The sequence below is a fragment of the Cylas formicarius genome, unplaced genomic scaffold (genome assembly GCF_029955315.1).
Source record: "Cylas formicarius isolate icCylForm1 unplaced genomic scaffold, icCylForm1.1 PGA_scaffold_10__41_contigs__length_53128322, whole genome shotgun sequence".
Taxonomy (NCBI): Eukaryota; Metazoa; Arthropoda; class Insecta; order Coleoptera; family Brentidae; genus Cylas; species Cylas formicarius.
Genome location: NW_026844214.1, coordinates 52,328,884 through 52,344,897, shown reverse-complemented (window position 1 = coordinate 52,344,897; position 16,014 = coordinate 52,328,884). Strand labels below are relative to the sequence as shown.

The following is a 16,014-nucleotide window of genomic DNA, read 5'->3' as shown; positions in this document are numbered from 1 at the left end:
TGAAAATGAATTTTTATTATGACCTATTACGAATGTCAAGTATCTTTTGCTCCGCAATGAATCATTTATATTGAAATTAACTCCCGTATAGAAGCCATAACAGCTCTCGAATTTGACGATGACGTCTATAATAATGCTCTTAAAGTGATTGGATTAATGTGGACCGCCATTGAAGCCTCAACAATACGACTCAATTCCCAGTTTAATGAGTCAGTCGGTGGCCCTTTAAACAGTGCCGGGTGTGCCCAAAGATGGTTATAAAAATTGACTTATTTAAGTCGTCGACATTCGGTTTGAAAATTATTTTACGATGTTTTTAGGTTTGGATTAAACAATTAAATATCTTTTTTTCCACAGGCTACTGTCATACTTTTTATGAAACTTCTGGATTCCTCCTGCGTCGGTTTTTGCTGACGTTTCAGCCAAGTTCTGAAGAAGGCAACACGATGATTAGCGAAACGTTAGCGATTTCGACTCAGCAAAAACCGACGCAGGAAGAATACAGAAGTTTTGTAAAAAGAATTGAATATCTCTTTTTTTTGTCGAAAATAATTTAGCCAATTCGAGATACGTATACTTGGATTTATGCGGTAGAAAAAACCCAGCTGCGGTTAGACCAATTACCCATTACGTAATTTGATGTAAACGATGTAGTTCATAAAAAATAGGTTATATAAATAGAGCAAAAAATATTTCGATGCGTTTCTGACCTACAGACTAGATTTCGAATTACTAGTAATTTTGTAATTTTGTGTCCTTCAGTTTAATTTTGTTTAAAAATAATGTATGTTCATTAAAAAAGTTATTTAACCAATTTTTCCTTTCTTAAGAACGCTTCATCTATAATTTATATATATATATATATATATATATATATATATATATATATATATATATATATATATATATATATATATATATATATATATATATATATATATATATATATATATATATATATATATATATATATATATATATATATATATATATATATATATATATATATACATAAATATATATATATATATACATATATATATATATATATATATATATATATATATATATATATATATATATATATATATATATATATATATATATATATATATATATATTCTCACGTATTGATTCACGGATGGAAAAATGTGATGAAACTATACTCCGGGATATCATCCGTTCGCTCGTTGAACTCCGACTGGAATCCTGCATCCGACTGGAATCCTGCAAATCCTGCATCCGACTGGAATCCTGCAGACGTTTCGCCAAAATCCCACTTGGCATCCTCAATGCTCGCGCTCCGAAAACACTTCGAACACTCAATGTTTTATTGTTTTGGAATTTGTGGTTATGTTGAAGACCGTTGTAGAATTTATGAATTCTTTTTTGAAAAATTTTGTCTACTAGATTTTGCGGGTAACAGTTTTGTTTAAGTGCGTGCCTGGATTTTTCTAACGCTTCCTTTCTATATTCAGGATCGGACAACATAATTGCCTTATCTGCCAGAACTATTACAACAGATTTTTTTGGGCAATGGGGTGGTTCGATTTAAAATGTAGGTACCTAGTAGATTTGCTTTCTTTAGTATACCAACTCGTTTTTATACTATTTTTATTGCGGTGCAAGTTCAACTCCAGTAGATGCGGCATTTGTTGTTTCCTATTACTGTTTCAATATCACCTGCAACGTATGGGAGCGGTGGTGTTTCATCGATACCGTAGGAATGCTTCGAGTGATAGTAAATCGTCCGAAGAGCTGCGTATTGGCGGTAGGCAAGCAGAAATTCCTCAGTCTCCGACTTAAGACCCGATGATCTTAGGACCTGGAGGTGCCTTCTTGGAGCTTTTGCTGTTCCGTTCTTTTAATGTGGGATTTCAGAACCTCTGGGTCAAGCTTAGTAAGTGCGTGCTGGTTATCTACACCTAATGCGAAGGTGAGACCTCAAAGGTCTGCCGTTTGACTTGCTGCTCTAAAGAGGAATGCTCCGACATTGGCAGCTTCATGACCCCTCGCGAGTCTCTAAAGTGGCATGTGGTGATTTTGCAGGCAACGCCCAAGTCAAGCCCGTCGTGCGGACACTCTAGATTCAGAAGACCTCTTCCTCCCTGATCTCGTGGAAGGAATCTTCGGGAAACGGATGAGTGGGGATGAATGCTACGATTCAGATGCATCATCTTACGCGTGCTCAGCAACTCTTCTCGTCTCCACCTCACCAGCCCCAAGGAATATAGAAGCACCGGACCGCCAGTATATTCGTAGCGGTCACTTTATTGTGAGAGTCTACTATATCTACATATACGGTTGTCTTCAAGGTGGCGCAGCATTGCTCTGTCAGACAGTTGCACGTTAAGCCCACACGCCACTCCTATGTGTCTAGAATATTCTTGGACTACCTTTACAGATTGTTGTAGGTCTCTTTGACTAGTAGCGTCAAGCTTCAAGTCATCCACGCAATGCGCTCTATTTTCCGATGGTCCACAATGATAGCGAAGAGTCTTGCGAAGGGGCACGGAGATAGGAAGCAACGAAATGCAGAAGAGCAATGGGTTCAGAGAATCGCCTTGTAATAGACCCATAAAACTTATAGGGTCTGTCGAGAACTTGCCCTTTCCAGATGATAAGAAAAATCGTGTTCTCCACAGCGACATTAGATGTAGTATGCAACGAATTAGAGTGTCGGGGACTTCAAGAATTTCCATTAGATGTATTAAATGTGTATGTGATGTTGTGTCGAAACTATCGACAGGTTATTTTTGTATTTAATTGTGTATTATTATTATTATTATTATTATTATTATTATTATTATTATTATTATTATTAGTATTAGTATTATTATTATTATTAAGGTTCAAAGGCCACAAAGAAAACATATTTTTAACAAAAATATTAAATATGAAGTATGGAGAAAAATGGTAGGTGTTTCCTCTGTTTTAATAGTTAAACCCTCGAGTAGGTCGAATTCTACGCGGCGCAATTGTTTTTAATTCCCGAACATATTATTATCGAATACCAATTAAAAATTCCAGCGCATAGCAGAGAATAAATAAATCGCGGTTAAGAATAGATGGACTGACATTTCCTTTTTGTTACGTGTTAGCGTTCGTATAGGAAATTTTATTCGAACGCCCGTTAAAGCTTTTCGTAGAACGATATTACGTATCGTTTTCGAATTCAAATTAAAATTGATCGATTCGGATGCGGACGAATACGAACGGTTTTGTTTGGCTCGAGAAGGGCCGAATACGTATACCGTGTGCCAAATAAAACGATCCGCTATACCCATAGGAGAGACGAACTTTCTTGGACTTATTGTTAATGGAACACCCTGTATATTTCGACATTTTTGGAATCCTTGCTTAAAATAATGGTCAGTTTCTTAAAAAATTGCTATTCGCATTTTGCATAGTTTAGGCAGTAATTGAGGTTATGTGTTGTTTTTTTGTTCATATTTTGATTACCCCATATAAAATTGTGTTGGGACGCTACTGATACAGGTATTGCAACGAAAATTTGACCACAGACTAAGGAGATGATGCACTACTCAATCAGTTTGACAAATGCACCTCAGCTTATACAGGCAGTCCCAAATATGTGGTGCCGTTTTGGCGAATTCAATTAACAAAATCTCAAGATTTTCAAATAATTTCGATTTCAAAATAATCTAAAATCTTCACAGCATTGTGCATTGGACTTTTCTGGTAGGATAACAAAAGTGGACATTAACCATTCATCTGAAATATATAGTATGAGTGTTTAAATATCTATTAACGTTTCGAACGTAATTCCGATCTTTTTCAAAATATTCTAATTTTGAATAAGTGACATTTATATGAATTACATATTTAAAATAAGCATAATTTATTAACGAATATATTACGCGGATTGGAATGCCATGCAAAGCAGGAACGAATGTTTTTTATTAAAATTGAATGATATATTTTGTTAAGGCCTTTTGAATCGGTTTTGTAATTAATTGATTTTTTGTTTTTTTTTATTTCTATGTTCTCTTTTTTTGGTATTAGGTTCTGTGAGTAGGATTTTAACTTGTTGAAAACTAAATGTGTGTTTGGTGTTGTGAATATATAGAACGTGAACTGAGGTGGCTTTTACTTGATGAAAATCCATTTAACAAAATAAATAAGAACTAAAAGTTCAGATTTTCACTAAATTATATATTCTTACATGACCATTGTTTCGACAACACCGTGTCTTTATCAAATGTAATATTTACAAACTACCTGCTACTATATATGCCGAAAAATGACCATAAAACCTTAATTAATGTTGTGAGAATTTACGTTCAATAAATCTAATTGATCGTTAAGCAATACATTTGAATCTCTCATTTTGTTAATCTCCATGGCTTCCAATAAATTTAATTTTCTGCTTTTGTGGCTGTATGTAAAATATCAAAATTGTCGTCAAAAATGTGTTTTTCTGTGTTTAAGTGTGTAGCATAATTAGAATCTAGACTATTGTTTTTAAACGCTGTTCTATGTTCGTTAATGAGTTTCTTGAAGGATCTACCTGTTTGTCCAATAAAAATTTTATGACATGATCGGCATTTCAACCTGTAGACACCTGATTTCTGAGATTTTGGACACTTCGTTTTATTGTTTTTTTAAAAATTTTCTTATTCTGTTGTTAATTCTGAAAGCTATTTTTAAACAACATTTTGACAAATGTTTTGAAACTTTTTCACTAGGTTCTCCTATGTACGTAATTGTTTTAAATTGTTCGTGTTCTGTATTAGGTTTCGGATAAATAGAGTGTACTGTTGTCTGGATTTGTTTTTTATTTATAATTTTATCTATAATAGACGGATTAAGTTCTTTGTTGTAATTTTCTGTTGAGAGTGGTGTATTAAGAAGCCTGTGTATAAAAGAGTGAAATGCAGCCATTTTGTGCGCATAATGGTGATTTGAGCTGTTATGTATGAATGTGTCCGTGTGTGTAGGTTTATGATAAATGGAAAAATCTAATTTGTTTTGCGTTTTCGTAATAGTTAAGTCTAAAAAATTAATAGATTTATCCTGTTCAATCTCCATAGTGAATTTTATACGATTATGTAATGAGTTAATGTAATTTAAAAAAGAATTCAATTGTTTGTCCGTTCCAACAAAGCAAGCAAAGACATCATCCACGTATCTATACCACCATAGAAAACTTTTACTTAAAGAATGTTCTAGTATGATATTTTCCAAATTATCCATAAAAATCTCGGCTAACAAAGGACTAAGTGGATTTTCCATAACCAAACCTGCCTTGGAGATGTAAATTTGTCCATTAAATTCAAAATAATTTTTTTTCCACCGGTGGGTTGACCTGTTTCCGAGTTAGGGTGAAATCTACTAAATCTATCACGTCCGTAGGTGGAATACTGGGAAATAAGTTTTGTACATCAAAAGACAATAGTGTTGCGTTAGAAGGGATTTTGATATCTTTAATTTTGTTGATTAATTCAAATAGTGTGGAGTTAGTAATTACTTCCTTGACTTGTCTTTGATATAACTCGGTAGGATCGAGTTTGATACATTGGAAAAGTTCTGGTTTAAGAAATTTGTTGGTTTTTGAAATATATTCTGGGAGATCGATAGCTATGATTATATATATATATATATATATATATATATATATATATATATATATATATATAGATAGATAGATAGATAGATAGATAGATATAGATATATCCGTTTCTCCATGGCAAACTTGGTTTCCCAAAACAAACAATATACCGACGTCAATCAATTTTTATATTTCTGTGATTTTCATTATTAGATGATAATTGAAAATCCTTTTTAATTAAAAAAATACAACGTTGTTACGTCATCATATTTATTTCTATCCAACAAAAACTGAATTATCAATTTTCAAATTTAGCCATAAACAAACATTCCACAGAAATAATGTTTAAGCGAACTTCATGGGAATTAGTATAGTTAGGTTTCATGAATAAGAATTCGTTGACACTGTATTCTTAAAGAAATCCCTAATAGCCCCTTCTCGATATTTTACATCAAAAATTAGTCCCGGTAAGCCATGACTTCAGGTTGATGTAATAAGAAGCATAAGATTTTAGTGCGTTTTTGAGAGATCTAACCAAAAAACCGTAATCAAAGATTTTACAACCCTATATTGAAACTATATAAATTTGCTACAGTTGGGTTCTAATTACTTCTGAACAAGAGTTCGTTGGCAATTTATTTATTTCTTTAAATCCCTAATAGTACTTCTCTCTTTTGTTAGATAGTCTCAGTTGGCCATGACTTTAATTTGAAGCAATAAGCAAAACAACGCTTATCAAAATCGAACCATAAACAAAGATTTTGCAATTTCTTAAGCGAGACACACTGTACATACTCAAATATACAAAATATTAGATACTAAAAAGAAGGAAAATTTTTCATTAGGGGTTCGAAATGTTCGCCATTTGCATTTTAAACACTTCTAAATAAATATATAAATATTTCATATATGAGGTCTTGAACCTCTGAAATGGTTATAGTTGGACCTTTCCTGAAAATCTTGGTGCAGTGTGTGAGGAGCAAGGTGAGGAGAGGTTCCACCAAGATATAAAACAAATGGAACGCAGATATCAAAGTCAGATTACAGTCATGGAATATACAAGAAAATCCACTAAACGGCGTTTCCGTTGTTGTTATTCAATTTATATCTTTTAATTCGGTTTTCGTTCTTGTACCAATAAAAATAATGTTCAAATCAACCGAGATTTTCGTTCATTAATTCTTTTAATGTCGATAAAAAACCTTACTTGATAGAGATAGATTATACGTAAAACTTTTGTGCACCGCTCACGTTCGCTTGCGAAAACGGGCAACGAAATTACCGGCCGAGATCCGAGCGAACGTCGCTAATTTTTCTACAGCGAGCTCCACGTTCGAGACGAAGATTTCGCATCCAGTGTCAACGATCGTAGACCAAACGCGGAAGTAATTTACCAGTTCGAACGAAACAGATTTTATACCATGTACGATCGATGACGCCGCACTTTATTGTCGTTCTTGTTATTTGTAGATAAAAATTATACCATTCCGATTTCTCCGTTTCGTTGGGACGACAAACGGCAGTATAGTACATTCGCGAATAGGCTTGACTGTAATATCATTATCCTTACCGTTTACTTTTTCCCCCTTTTCGCAATTTTCATAATAAGTAGCTGCCTCTCGTCCATTTTGTGATATTTGACGCCCGCTGTAGTGAAAACTAGAAATTCGTAGTAATTCCACAGCGTATTTTTGTTAATCAGATATTTCTTGACCCTGGTGTAGGTAGCACACTTCAATAAGCATTTGAAACAGCATTTTTTAAAATAAAAATCCTCAATATATAATAGTAAAAACAACCGATACCCTAATGCATTGTCACGTCACCATCCGGCTCAAAAATCATCGGTTATCAAGGTTATAAAACTCTCTTGTTTAGAGGACCGTAAAACTATCTTAGTCCGAGTCACTGAACCCAGAATTAAAACATTTTATCTTTGCCGTTCCCTCTAATAATTTCCACACTAAAGATATTAAGCGTTCCATCGCAAAATGCACTTCACCACAACCTTCCAATAGTACTGATGCCGAAAACAATCCCACACTTGTCACTGTTGTCCTTCCTTACATTCAAAACATCACTGACCACATATCAAAAGTTCTAAAGAAATATAACGTCTAAACCAAATTTACACCACATTGGAGAGACCGGACGAAAAATATCAAAGAATACATAACGTAACAATTTATTACGTTCCATTTCAATACATTTCTACATAGTATCATTATTAATATACAAAATATATATATATATATATATATATATATATATATATATATATATATATATATATATATATATATATATATATATATATATATATATATATATATATATATATGGGGTTTGTTACAGCTTGCGCCGTTTTCTCTCTCTCAACCAGACTCTCCATTCATCTTTGTCATTCCAATCTCCGTCTTCCAACCCCCTTTCCTCCATGGCTTCATCTATTTCATCCCTCCACGATCTTCTGGGTCTTCCTCTCTTTCTACGTCCCATAGGGCTCCACTCTGTGATTTTCTTTATCCACCGTCTATCGTCACTTCGTCTGACATGACCATACCATTTAAGCTGTTTTTCTGCTATTGTAGTTAATAAGTCTTTTTCTACATTCATTTGCCTCTTGATTTCTGCGTTACGTATTCTATCCATGCGTGTTCGTTGGCAACACCTTCTCCAATATTCCATTTCGACGGCGGTTACTTTAGATTTGTTCTTTTTGTTCAATAGCCAGGTTTCTGCTCCGTATGTAATTATACTTTCTACTATTGTCTTAAATATTGTTGTTTTTATTTTCTTTGTTAATTTCTTGTTCCATATAATGGAGTTCAGTTGTTTTATACATGTTCTACCCTGACCTAGTCTAGATTTAATTTCTTCCTCTGTTGATCCATCTTTTGTTATTATACACCCTAAGTATTTAAATTTGTCTGTTGCTTTTACGGTTGTGTTTTCATCTATTTCTAAATCTTCGATTTCCCCTTCTTTTGTTGTTAGATATTCTGTCTTTTCGAAGTTTATTTCCAAACCTACCTTCTCATATTCCTCTTTCAGCTTTCTGAGCATGTAACTCAAGTCGTCTTCATCCTGAGCTATGACCACCTGGTCGTCGGCAAAGCTTAGGGTGTATAAGTGGTCGTCGCGTACTGGGACTCCCATACCTTGACATTTTCTTTTCCATTGTGTTAGCATCCTCTCAAGATAGATTTTAAACAACGTTGTTGATGTAGGGCATCCTTGTAGTAGGCCCTTTGATGTTGTGAATCGATTTGTGTACCTATTACCTATTTTAACCGACAACTCGTTGTTCTTGTACATTGTATCTACGGCTTTTATTAGTTCTCTTTCTATCCCAATATCTTCCATTGCTTTCCAAAGTTGTTGTCTGGGTATAGAGTCATAAGCTTTTCTTATATCTATGAATGCTAAATGGATGTCTCTGTTTTTAGCTTTTTTCTTTTCGATAGTCTGCCTTACCGTATATATCTGATCAACACATGACTTCCCTGCCGTGGAACCGGCTTGATCTTCACCTATTTTCCCTATTATCTGGTCTTCTATTTTGTTTTTGATTATCTTTCCATATAGTCTTCCCATGCTTGATATAATGCTAATTCCTCTGTAGTTGGTACACTTCCTACGATCCCCCTTCTTGAAAATAGAGCTTATATATGCCGTATTCCACTCCCTTGGTAACGTTTCTCCATTTATTGCTCTTTCAAACATGTTTTTCAATATTCTGAATTCAAAATATTAACATAATAATAATCAGTATCAGTTACTTAAAAAATTGCTTCTGCAATGCTCTACAAAAAAGACCATTTTTCAAAAACCGTTTTGCAAGACCGAAAAATTCTTGAACCAATTTTGACAATTTTTCAAAAATATACAGGGTGCGCCACAAATTCAAAAAAACTGAAAAATGGATCTCCCTATTATTGAAAATTATATATATATATAGCCTCTATTTCGAACATTGTTGGAATTATATACAGGGTACGTCGTTCGTGGGCAAAAAATTCTAATTGATAATAAAAATTTCCGCTTTTGTGGCTGAATTAATGACGATAAATGAAAAACCTTTAAAGGTGTGATAATTTGATATGAGCAGTATCGTAAACTGTGTCGACAGAGAGTTTAAGGTTCCGTCTATAATACAGGGCGCGCGAGATATTCGAAAAAATATATTTTTAAATTGGAATTACCAATACAAATTTTAATACTTACCGAAGTTTGCCGTAACTTTGAAGTTCGACGAGATGTGAACGACACTTTATGCAGGGTGTATTCAGAATAAAATTACATCGATTTTGCGATCCGCAGGAGCACAATAGAAAAACAATGCGTCCCCTTTTTAAAATGAAATGCTGATTCGGGCTACTTGCCACGAACTTGCCCTGCCCAGCGACGATTTTTCGAAGGCAAACTCCTTGTAACAGTAGTGTAAGAATATTAATAATATGGCAGTCCTATCAGGATGATAGTTGTTATGGACAGTTTGATGTTAAAAATAGTCCAATCGTAAGCGTGAATCGGCCGGAAATCCACGCAGATAACCCGACGATCGTGATAAACTCGTAAGCAATCAAGAATGTAACACATCTTTCGAGAAAACACTGCGGTGTCTTACGAAACGTAAACAGTGACAATTAATTTTTCCAAAAAGCATATTTTTCAAAGTCGTTACTCATCGTCACGCGTTTTCCTCCGACGCCTGATAACATCCCTGATTATAATAAACAATATATTTATAGTTTCTAACCTAATTCCTATTGAGGCAGGCATTTTTTCTGTCGTAAGCGTACGTTAAATCGAATACAAACAGCTAACCGCCATAATTCCAGTCCCGTCGTAATTACATGCAATTATTTATAGAAATTATCAGTCGTAAAGTGCGATAATAAAAAACCGTTAGGAAAATAATATAATTATTTATATCGGTCGGTGCGCAAAAACAGCGCCATATTAAAGGAAATCGTATTTGTTGTTGACATATTGTGTCCGTAAAAGGTGGGGAAAACATCGTCATTGCCAAATAAGAGAATCTGGCACAGATTTTAGTTACATTCACGCCTTTTGCACAATATCGAGATACGTAGGCAACCAACTTTACACCAAGAGTTTACAGTTGGCCATTATTTTTGAAATCGAGTTGTTCCCAGATAAAAAAAATAGAAAGAAAAAATGTCTGTGTTATTGTCAGAATATGAGTGAATAAGCGTAGAAAATATATTGGAATGTATATGGCGTTTTGGTTGGTTAGCTACACCATTCCATTAGAAAGTGGGAATTTTCTCTTAAAACAGGGTGAATAATTTGATCTTCATTAAAGAACATGAGATACGTAGGGAAGATAAATCACTACTGGAACTTTAGTAAACTAAAATTTACAGAGCTAGGGAGGTACGGAGAAAATATGACAGTTGCCGTTTTGGTTGGTTAGCTACACCATTCCATTAGAAAGTGAAAATTTTGTTCCAGTCTGCAGTTAGTTTGATACACTAGTCTCTAAAAACAGGGTAAACCATTTTATTTTCATAAAAGAACATGCCGTAAGTAGGGAAGATACTACGGGAACTTTAGCAAACTGACAGAGCTAGGGAGGTTCTACATGTTAGTCTTTACTTCCAGGAAGCATGGTATGTTTTACTTATCGCAGCTTTTCTGTATAATGTAGCTGACACGAACAATGCTTTCAATAAGAGATCTAGATACTAACTGGATAAAATAAAAATAAATAAATTTTATTTGTCCTGATAATCTCGGTAGTTCAAGAGTTTTTCGATTTAATACAGATAGCATAGGGCGTGGCTTTATACCATAGATTAGCAACTTAGAAAAGTATGGGCTGTTCATAGATATAAGAAAGTGACCAATTGCTTTTGAATGGGTGGTCCTTAATATACAATGCAACAAGATTATTACCTAAGGTTTCGGAATTTAAATTCAGGTAACATTGTGGTCCGTAATAGAAAATAATTTTATACCTACCCGTATTTAATATTCTTTGGTTTGCTATACTACTTAGTTTAAGTTTATTAGTAATCATTCTTATTTCGTGTGTAATACAGCGTGTGTTGAATCGTGTGCGAATTATGCAAAATATGTGCGAGTCTAGTATATCTCAGGAGATGCTATACTAAATACTATTCTATTGAGACTAAGGAAGTTATAAACAATGTTTATTTGACTCTCATTGAACGTGGTGCCAGCAAGCAAGCATCTTTAGAAGAAAGGGCCACATTGACGAAAATTCCAACATCAACTGTATGGAAAATTGTGAATAATCCCATTTCAGCGAGGAAAAAAAGAAACGATGCTGACATTTTCTCGAGTGTAGATGAAAGTGATCCAGATATACGGCTTAAAAATTAATAGTTATACGAGGAACAAAGCGTGCCTACGTTAGATATCTTAATTACGAGGCTTGAAAAAGATGAAACCGGTGTTAAATGTGGCAGAAATACCTTATGGAAGTGTATTCAACACATGGGTTTTAGATTTTAAAAAATTGATAAAAGGCAAGTTTTAATGGAATATTTTAGAATTCGGAAATGGCGACTGGAATATCTAGAGAAAATTATGATTTATAGAGAACAACAAAGGCCAATTATTTACTTGAATGAAACCTGATTCGACACTTATGATACCCCGGAAAAGGGTTGGGTTGCCCCAACTGATAAGTGTAAAACAAACGCGCAAAGGAAAAGAGGAAATATTAAAGATTTTTCTCTGGATTACCATTACCACTAGTTACAAACATTCCTCCTAATAGCGTAATTGTAATGGACAATGCAAGTTATCACAGTAGACAGTTGACTAAAACCCCTTCCTCATGTGACACAAAAGCAACAATCCAAAACTACATGTATAATAACGACATTTATTTTCAGGAAGATTATACCAAAAAGCAATTAATTGAGGTTCTACAAAGTTTGAACCTACAAAAGGAATACGTCTGTGTTAATTATGCAAAAAATCTAGGGCATACACCTTACCACTGTAAATTTAATCCCATTTAACCTGTTTGGCACCAACTGAAATCTGACATTCGTCGTAACAATGTTTTTTCTCGTGTTAACTCCAATGTCCTCAAACTCATAGAAACCGAAGTTTTTAACGTCCCTCAAGAAAGTTGGGCAAATTCTGTTAAACATATAGAAAAAGCAGAACAATCGTATATCCATATTGCCAATAAGAAACATCAAATAATAATTAGAACAGGCAATGATAGCGGTAGTGATATGGATATATGATGTGAATAATTTTAAGTAATTTAAGTAGGTAATAAAAATAATTTGTAATTTTATTTTAGATTTAAACATAAATACACACATAAATAAGTAAATATTGTTTAGTATCTTTCGTAACAAAACCCAAATAATTAAATTCTAAGCGAAGTACGTGGTAAGTAAGTGGTTGGACACAGATCCAATTCCTGTGCTCGATGGCGGATGGACTCATTCGGGTCTTCCTCAATGCTAAGCTCTATAGCAGCAATAGTTTCTTCTGTACGCACCGTACGGCCTCTCTAGGGATGCGAGTTATCAATAAGAGTAACCGTGGTGCGAAAACGTTCCATGGTTAATCGAATTAACTGCTCTGATGGCTGATTTTGTCGACGATAAAATGGACGTAGTGCGCGATACGTATTCCGCACAGAACCATTATTTTCGAAATAAAATTGCACTATTTGCAAGCGTTGTTCAGGCAGTCTATTCACGATGAATTGCCAAACTGATCTGAGAATAAATCACTTGACAGCTGTTAAATCGGTCGCCATCTTGATCAGTAATGCCAACTTAAAATTCTATACATCGAAAAAAAAAACACCCATTATAATGGCTTGATCACAGCTGTTCTAAATTGATTTAGAAAAATTCCATATTTGAAACTGTTGTTTAATAAATGACTAAAAACATTGTTAATATAGGACATTGATAATTTAACTACGCTTGTAGGTATTTCGTCATAACCACTACTACGCTTATTCTTTACTTTATTAGCTATTTCAGTAACTTCATCTGGTGACGCAGGTCTGAGGAACATTATTTGGTTGTTAACTGGTATTTTACAACTGAATTGTTTGATTAGATCTGGTATAATTGATAATAAATACTCATTATAACGATTTGCTACTTCCGTAGGGCCACCTTGCACCTGAAGAGTACTGTTGTTGTTTTTATGCAAAATGGCCACATACATTTTGTTTTATTATCCGAACATCCAATCTTCTGGCTGTATTCTTCAGCTCTGGATGTTTTTCAGAGTTTGTCATATTCTTTTTTTGTTTGGTTAGTTATATAGTTATTGTTATATATTGTATATTGTTTGGTATAGTATATAACTTATATTTACGTCTCTTATGAATAACCAACGGATTAAATTGATCAGGGCGCGATTTACAGCTATAATCTCAATACCAATATCAAGAGTTGTTTCTCATGCGATAAGAAAATCGTACATCATCCGTTTATCAGTGAACGGCATTATTTTTACATAAGGCACGCCCAAAAGCTCCCTCGGCGAACTAGTGCTAAAGTGAGAGCTGGGAAGGTGAGGAATAATAATCTTTTGCGGCCCGCCTTTATGAATTTTAATAAGCTCCGAGCTTAACCGTTAATTCTGGTAGACTTTATGGTTTGACGCTCCTGAATTTTTTAATTAGCCGATTACGATATCAGGCCATACGGCGCGTACGAGGTAACGGTGGTGAGATTCTTATTTTTGAAACATCCAACAACCTTAAATTCTAAATACTGCTATATGTGAAAACCATTTTTCCTGAACACATCATAATAATAATAAGAAGAAGAATAAGAAATTGCCTTTATTATAACAAAAAGAAAACAATATACAATATTAATACCTTTCAACGAAAAGGTAAACAGACAGCTCAAAAGCGGCGCAGTCTAGCTTTAAATAGCTACTTTACTGAACCGCTAAAGAACAATTTATATAATTAATAGATTGCGCACTATTTATTGAAATAAAAAATGGATGAACAACAAATAAAATATGAAAAAGACCTGCCAAATCGGAAGAACAAGAGTGTTGACTCTACTACACATTATAGAAAATGCAACTGAAGATAAGCAATTTGATAACTCAATATAATCCCTTGCTAATAACACATTATTTTTTAAATGAATATAAATTTAAGTTACTGAATTCCTGTGACAAAGAATTATAAATAAATAAAGATCTACGAAACAAGGCACTCTGATGATGTGGCATCGTTAGTGTGTACCTGTATCTTACGTTCACAGAATGAATGATACTCCTAGGATTAAGCCGCTCTCTCAGCAAAGTGGGTGAATCCGAGGTTATGGATAATTTTCATAACGAATACGCTGAAATGAAAAGCTCTTCTTTTGCAAGCAGATACCTGGTTATATTTTCGAAGACCCTTAATAAAACGAACACAAGCATTCTGCAACCTTTGAATGTGGCACTTAAACTTGTTATCAATAAAAAAACATACACTACGTCACAGTAGTTGGAATGTGAGAGAACAAGTGACTCACATAATTGTTTCCTTAGTCTAAAATTTAAAATATGTCTGTTACTATATAAGGTTTTTAGTGAGAAATATGCCTTTTGAAAGATATTTTTTAAATATTCACGAAATCTTAGATCACAATCTATAATCACCCCCAAATTTTTTGCCGAATCGACAACGGAAAATTTAATATTATCTAACATTATATTAATATTTTAAGTTTAAGCAGCTTAACTTTATTTTTATTTCCAAATATCATTAAATGTGATTTTGATGGGTTTAGCTTTAAATTATGGAAGCGAGTTAATCCTGTTGATTTATAAATACCTCTGCAGCCATGCTACTATTAAAATTAAAACAGCAATACAATTGAGTAACATCGGCATATGCCGGAACTTTGCAAAAATTTAAAGATTTTAAAATGTCAGAAGTGTAAATCAAAAAAAATAACGGCCCCAAAATGATACCTTGCGGCACCCCAGAGAAAATTTCAATTTCTTTCGAATATCTGCCATCACATTTCTCATACACTCTCAATTGTATGATGTCTCGCATTTAGTAACATTTCCGGATTGTCTCTTAACTGATTGATTGTCTCTGAAATCCTTCCCACGACATTATTACAAGGAGTTCTGTGCACGTGATTTTTTATGCGTCTCCAAAAGAAAAAATCCATTAAAGTTAAGTCGGGGCTGTTGGCTGGCCAATCTATAGTTTCGCCGTTCAATATCCAAATCCTGGGATATTCCATGAATTATGTCACGACTCATCCCTACACCCATAGGAAGAAGATGCTCAGCCAGATTTTGCCGCGTCAGCTTTTAATCATATAAAACTGTTGTTGCGCTTATTTGTTGGTTAGTCAGTTGAATACGCTCTTGCGGTAAACAATTAATTTTGTAGTTTTGAAAAATAAAGTTTTTTTAAAAAGCGACTTTCG

At 33.9% G+C, this 16,014-nt stretch overlaps 1 protein-coding gene across 1 annotated transcript in view; it reads right to left on the bottom strand.

The window, feature by feature from the left end:
• Positions 1–16,014, bottom strand: part of LOC132708183 (tubulin beta chain-like) — a 63,807-nt gene that overhangs the window by 36,702 nt on the left and 11,091 nt on the right. The gene's annotated exons all lie outside the window — the stretch shown is intronic.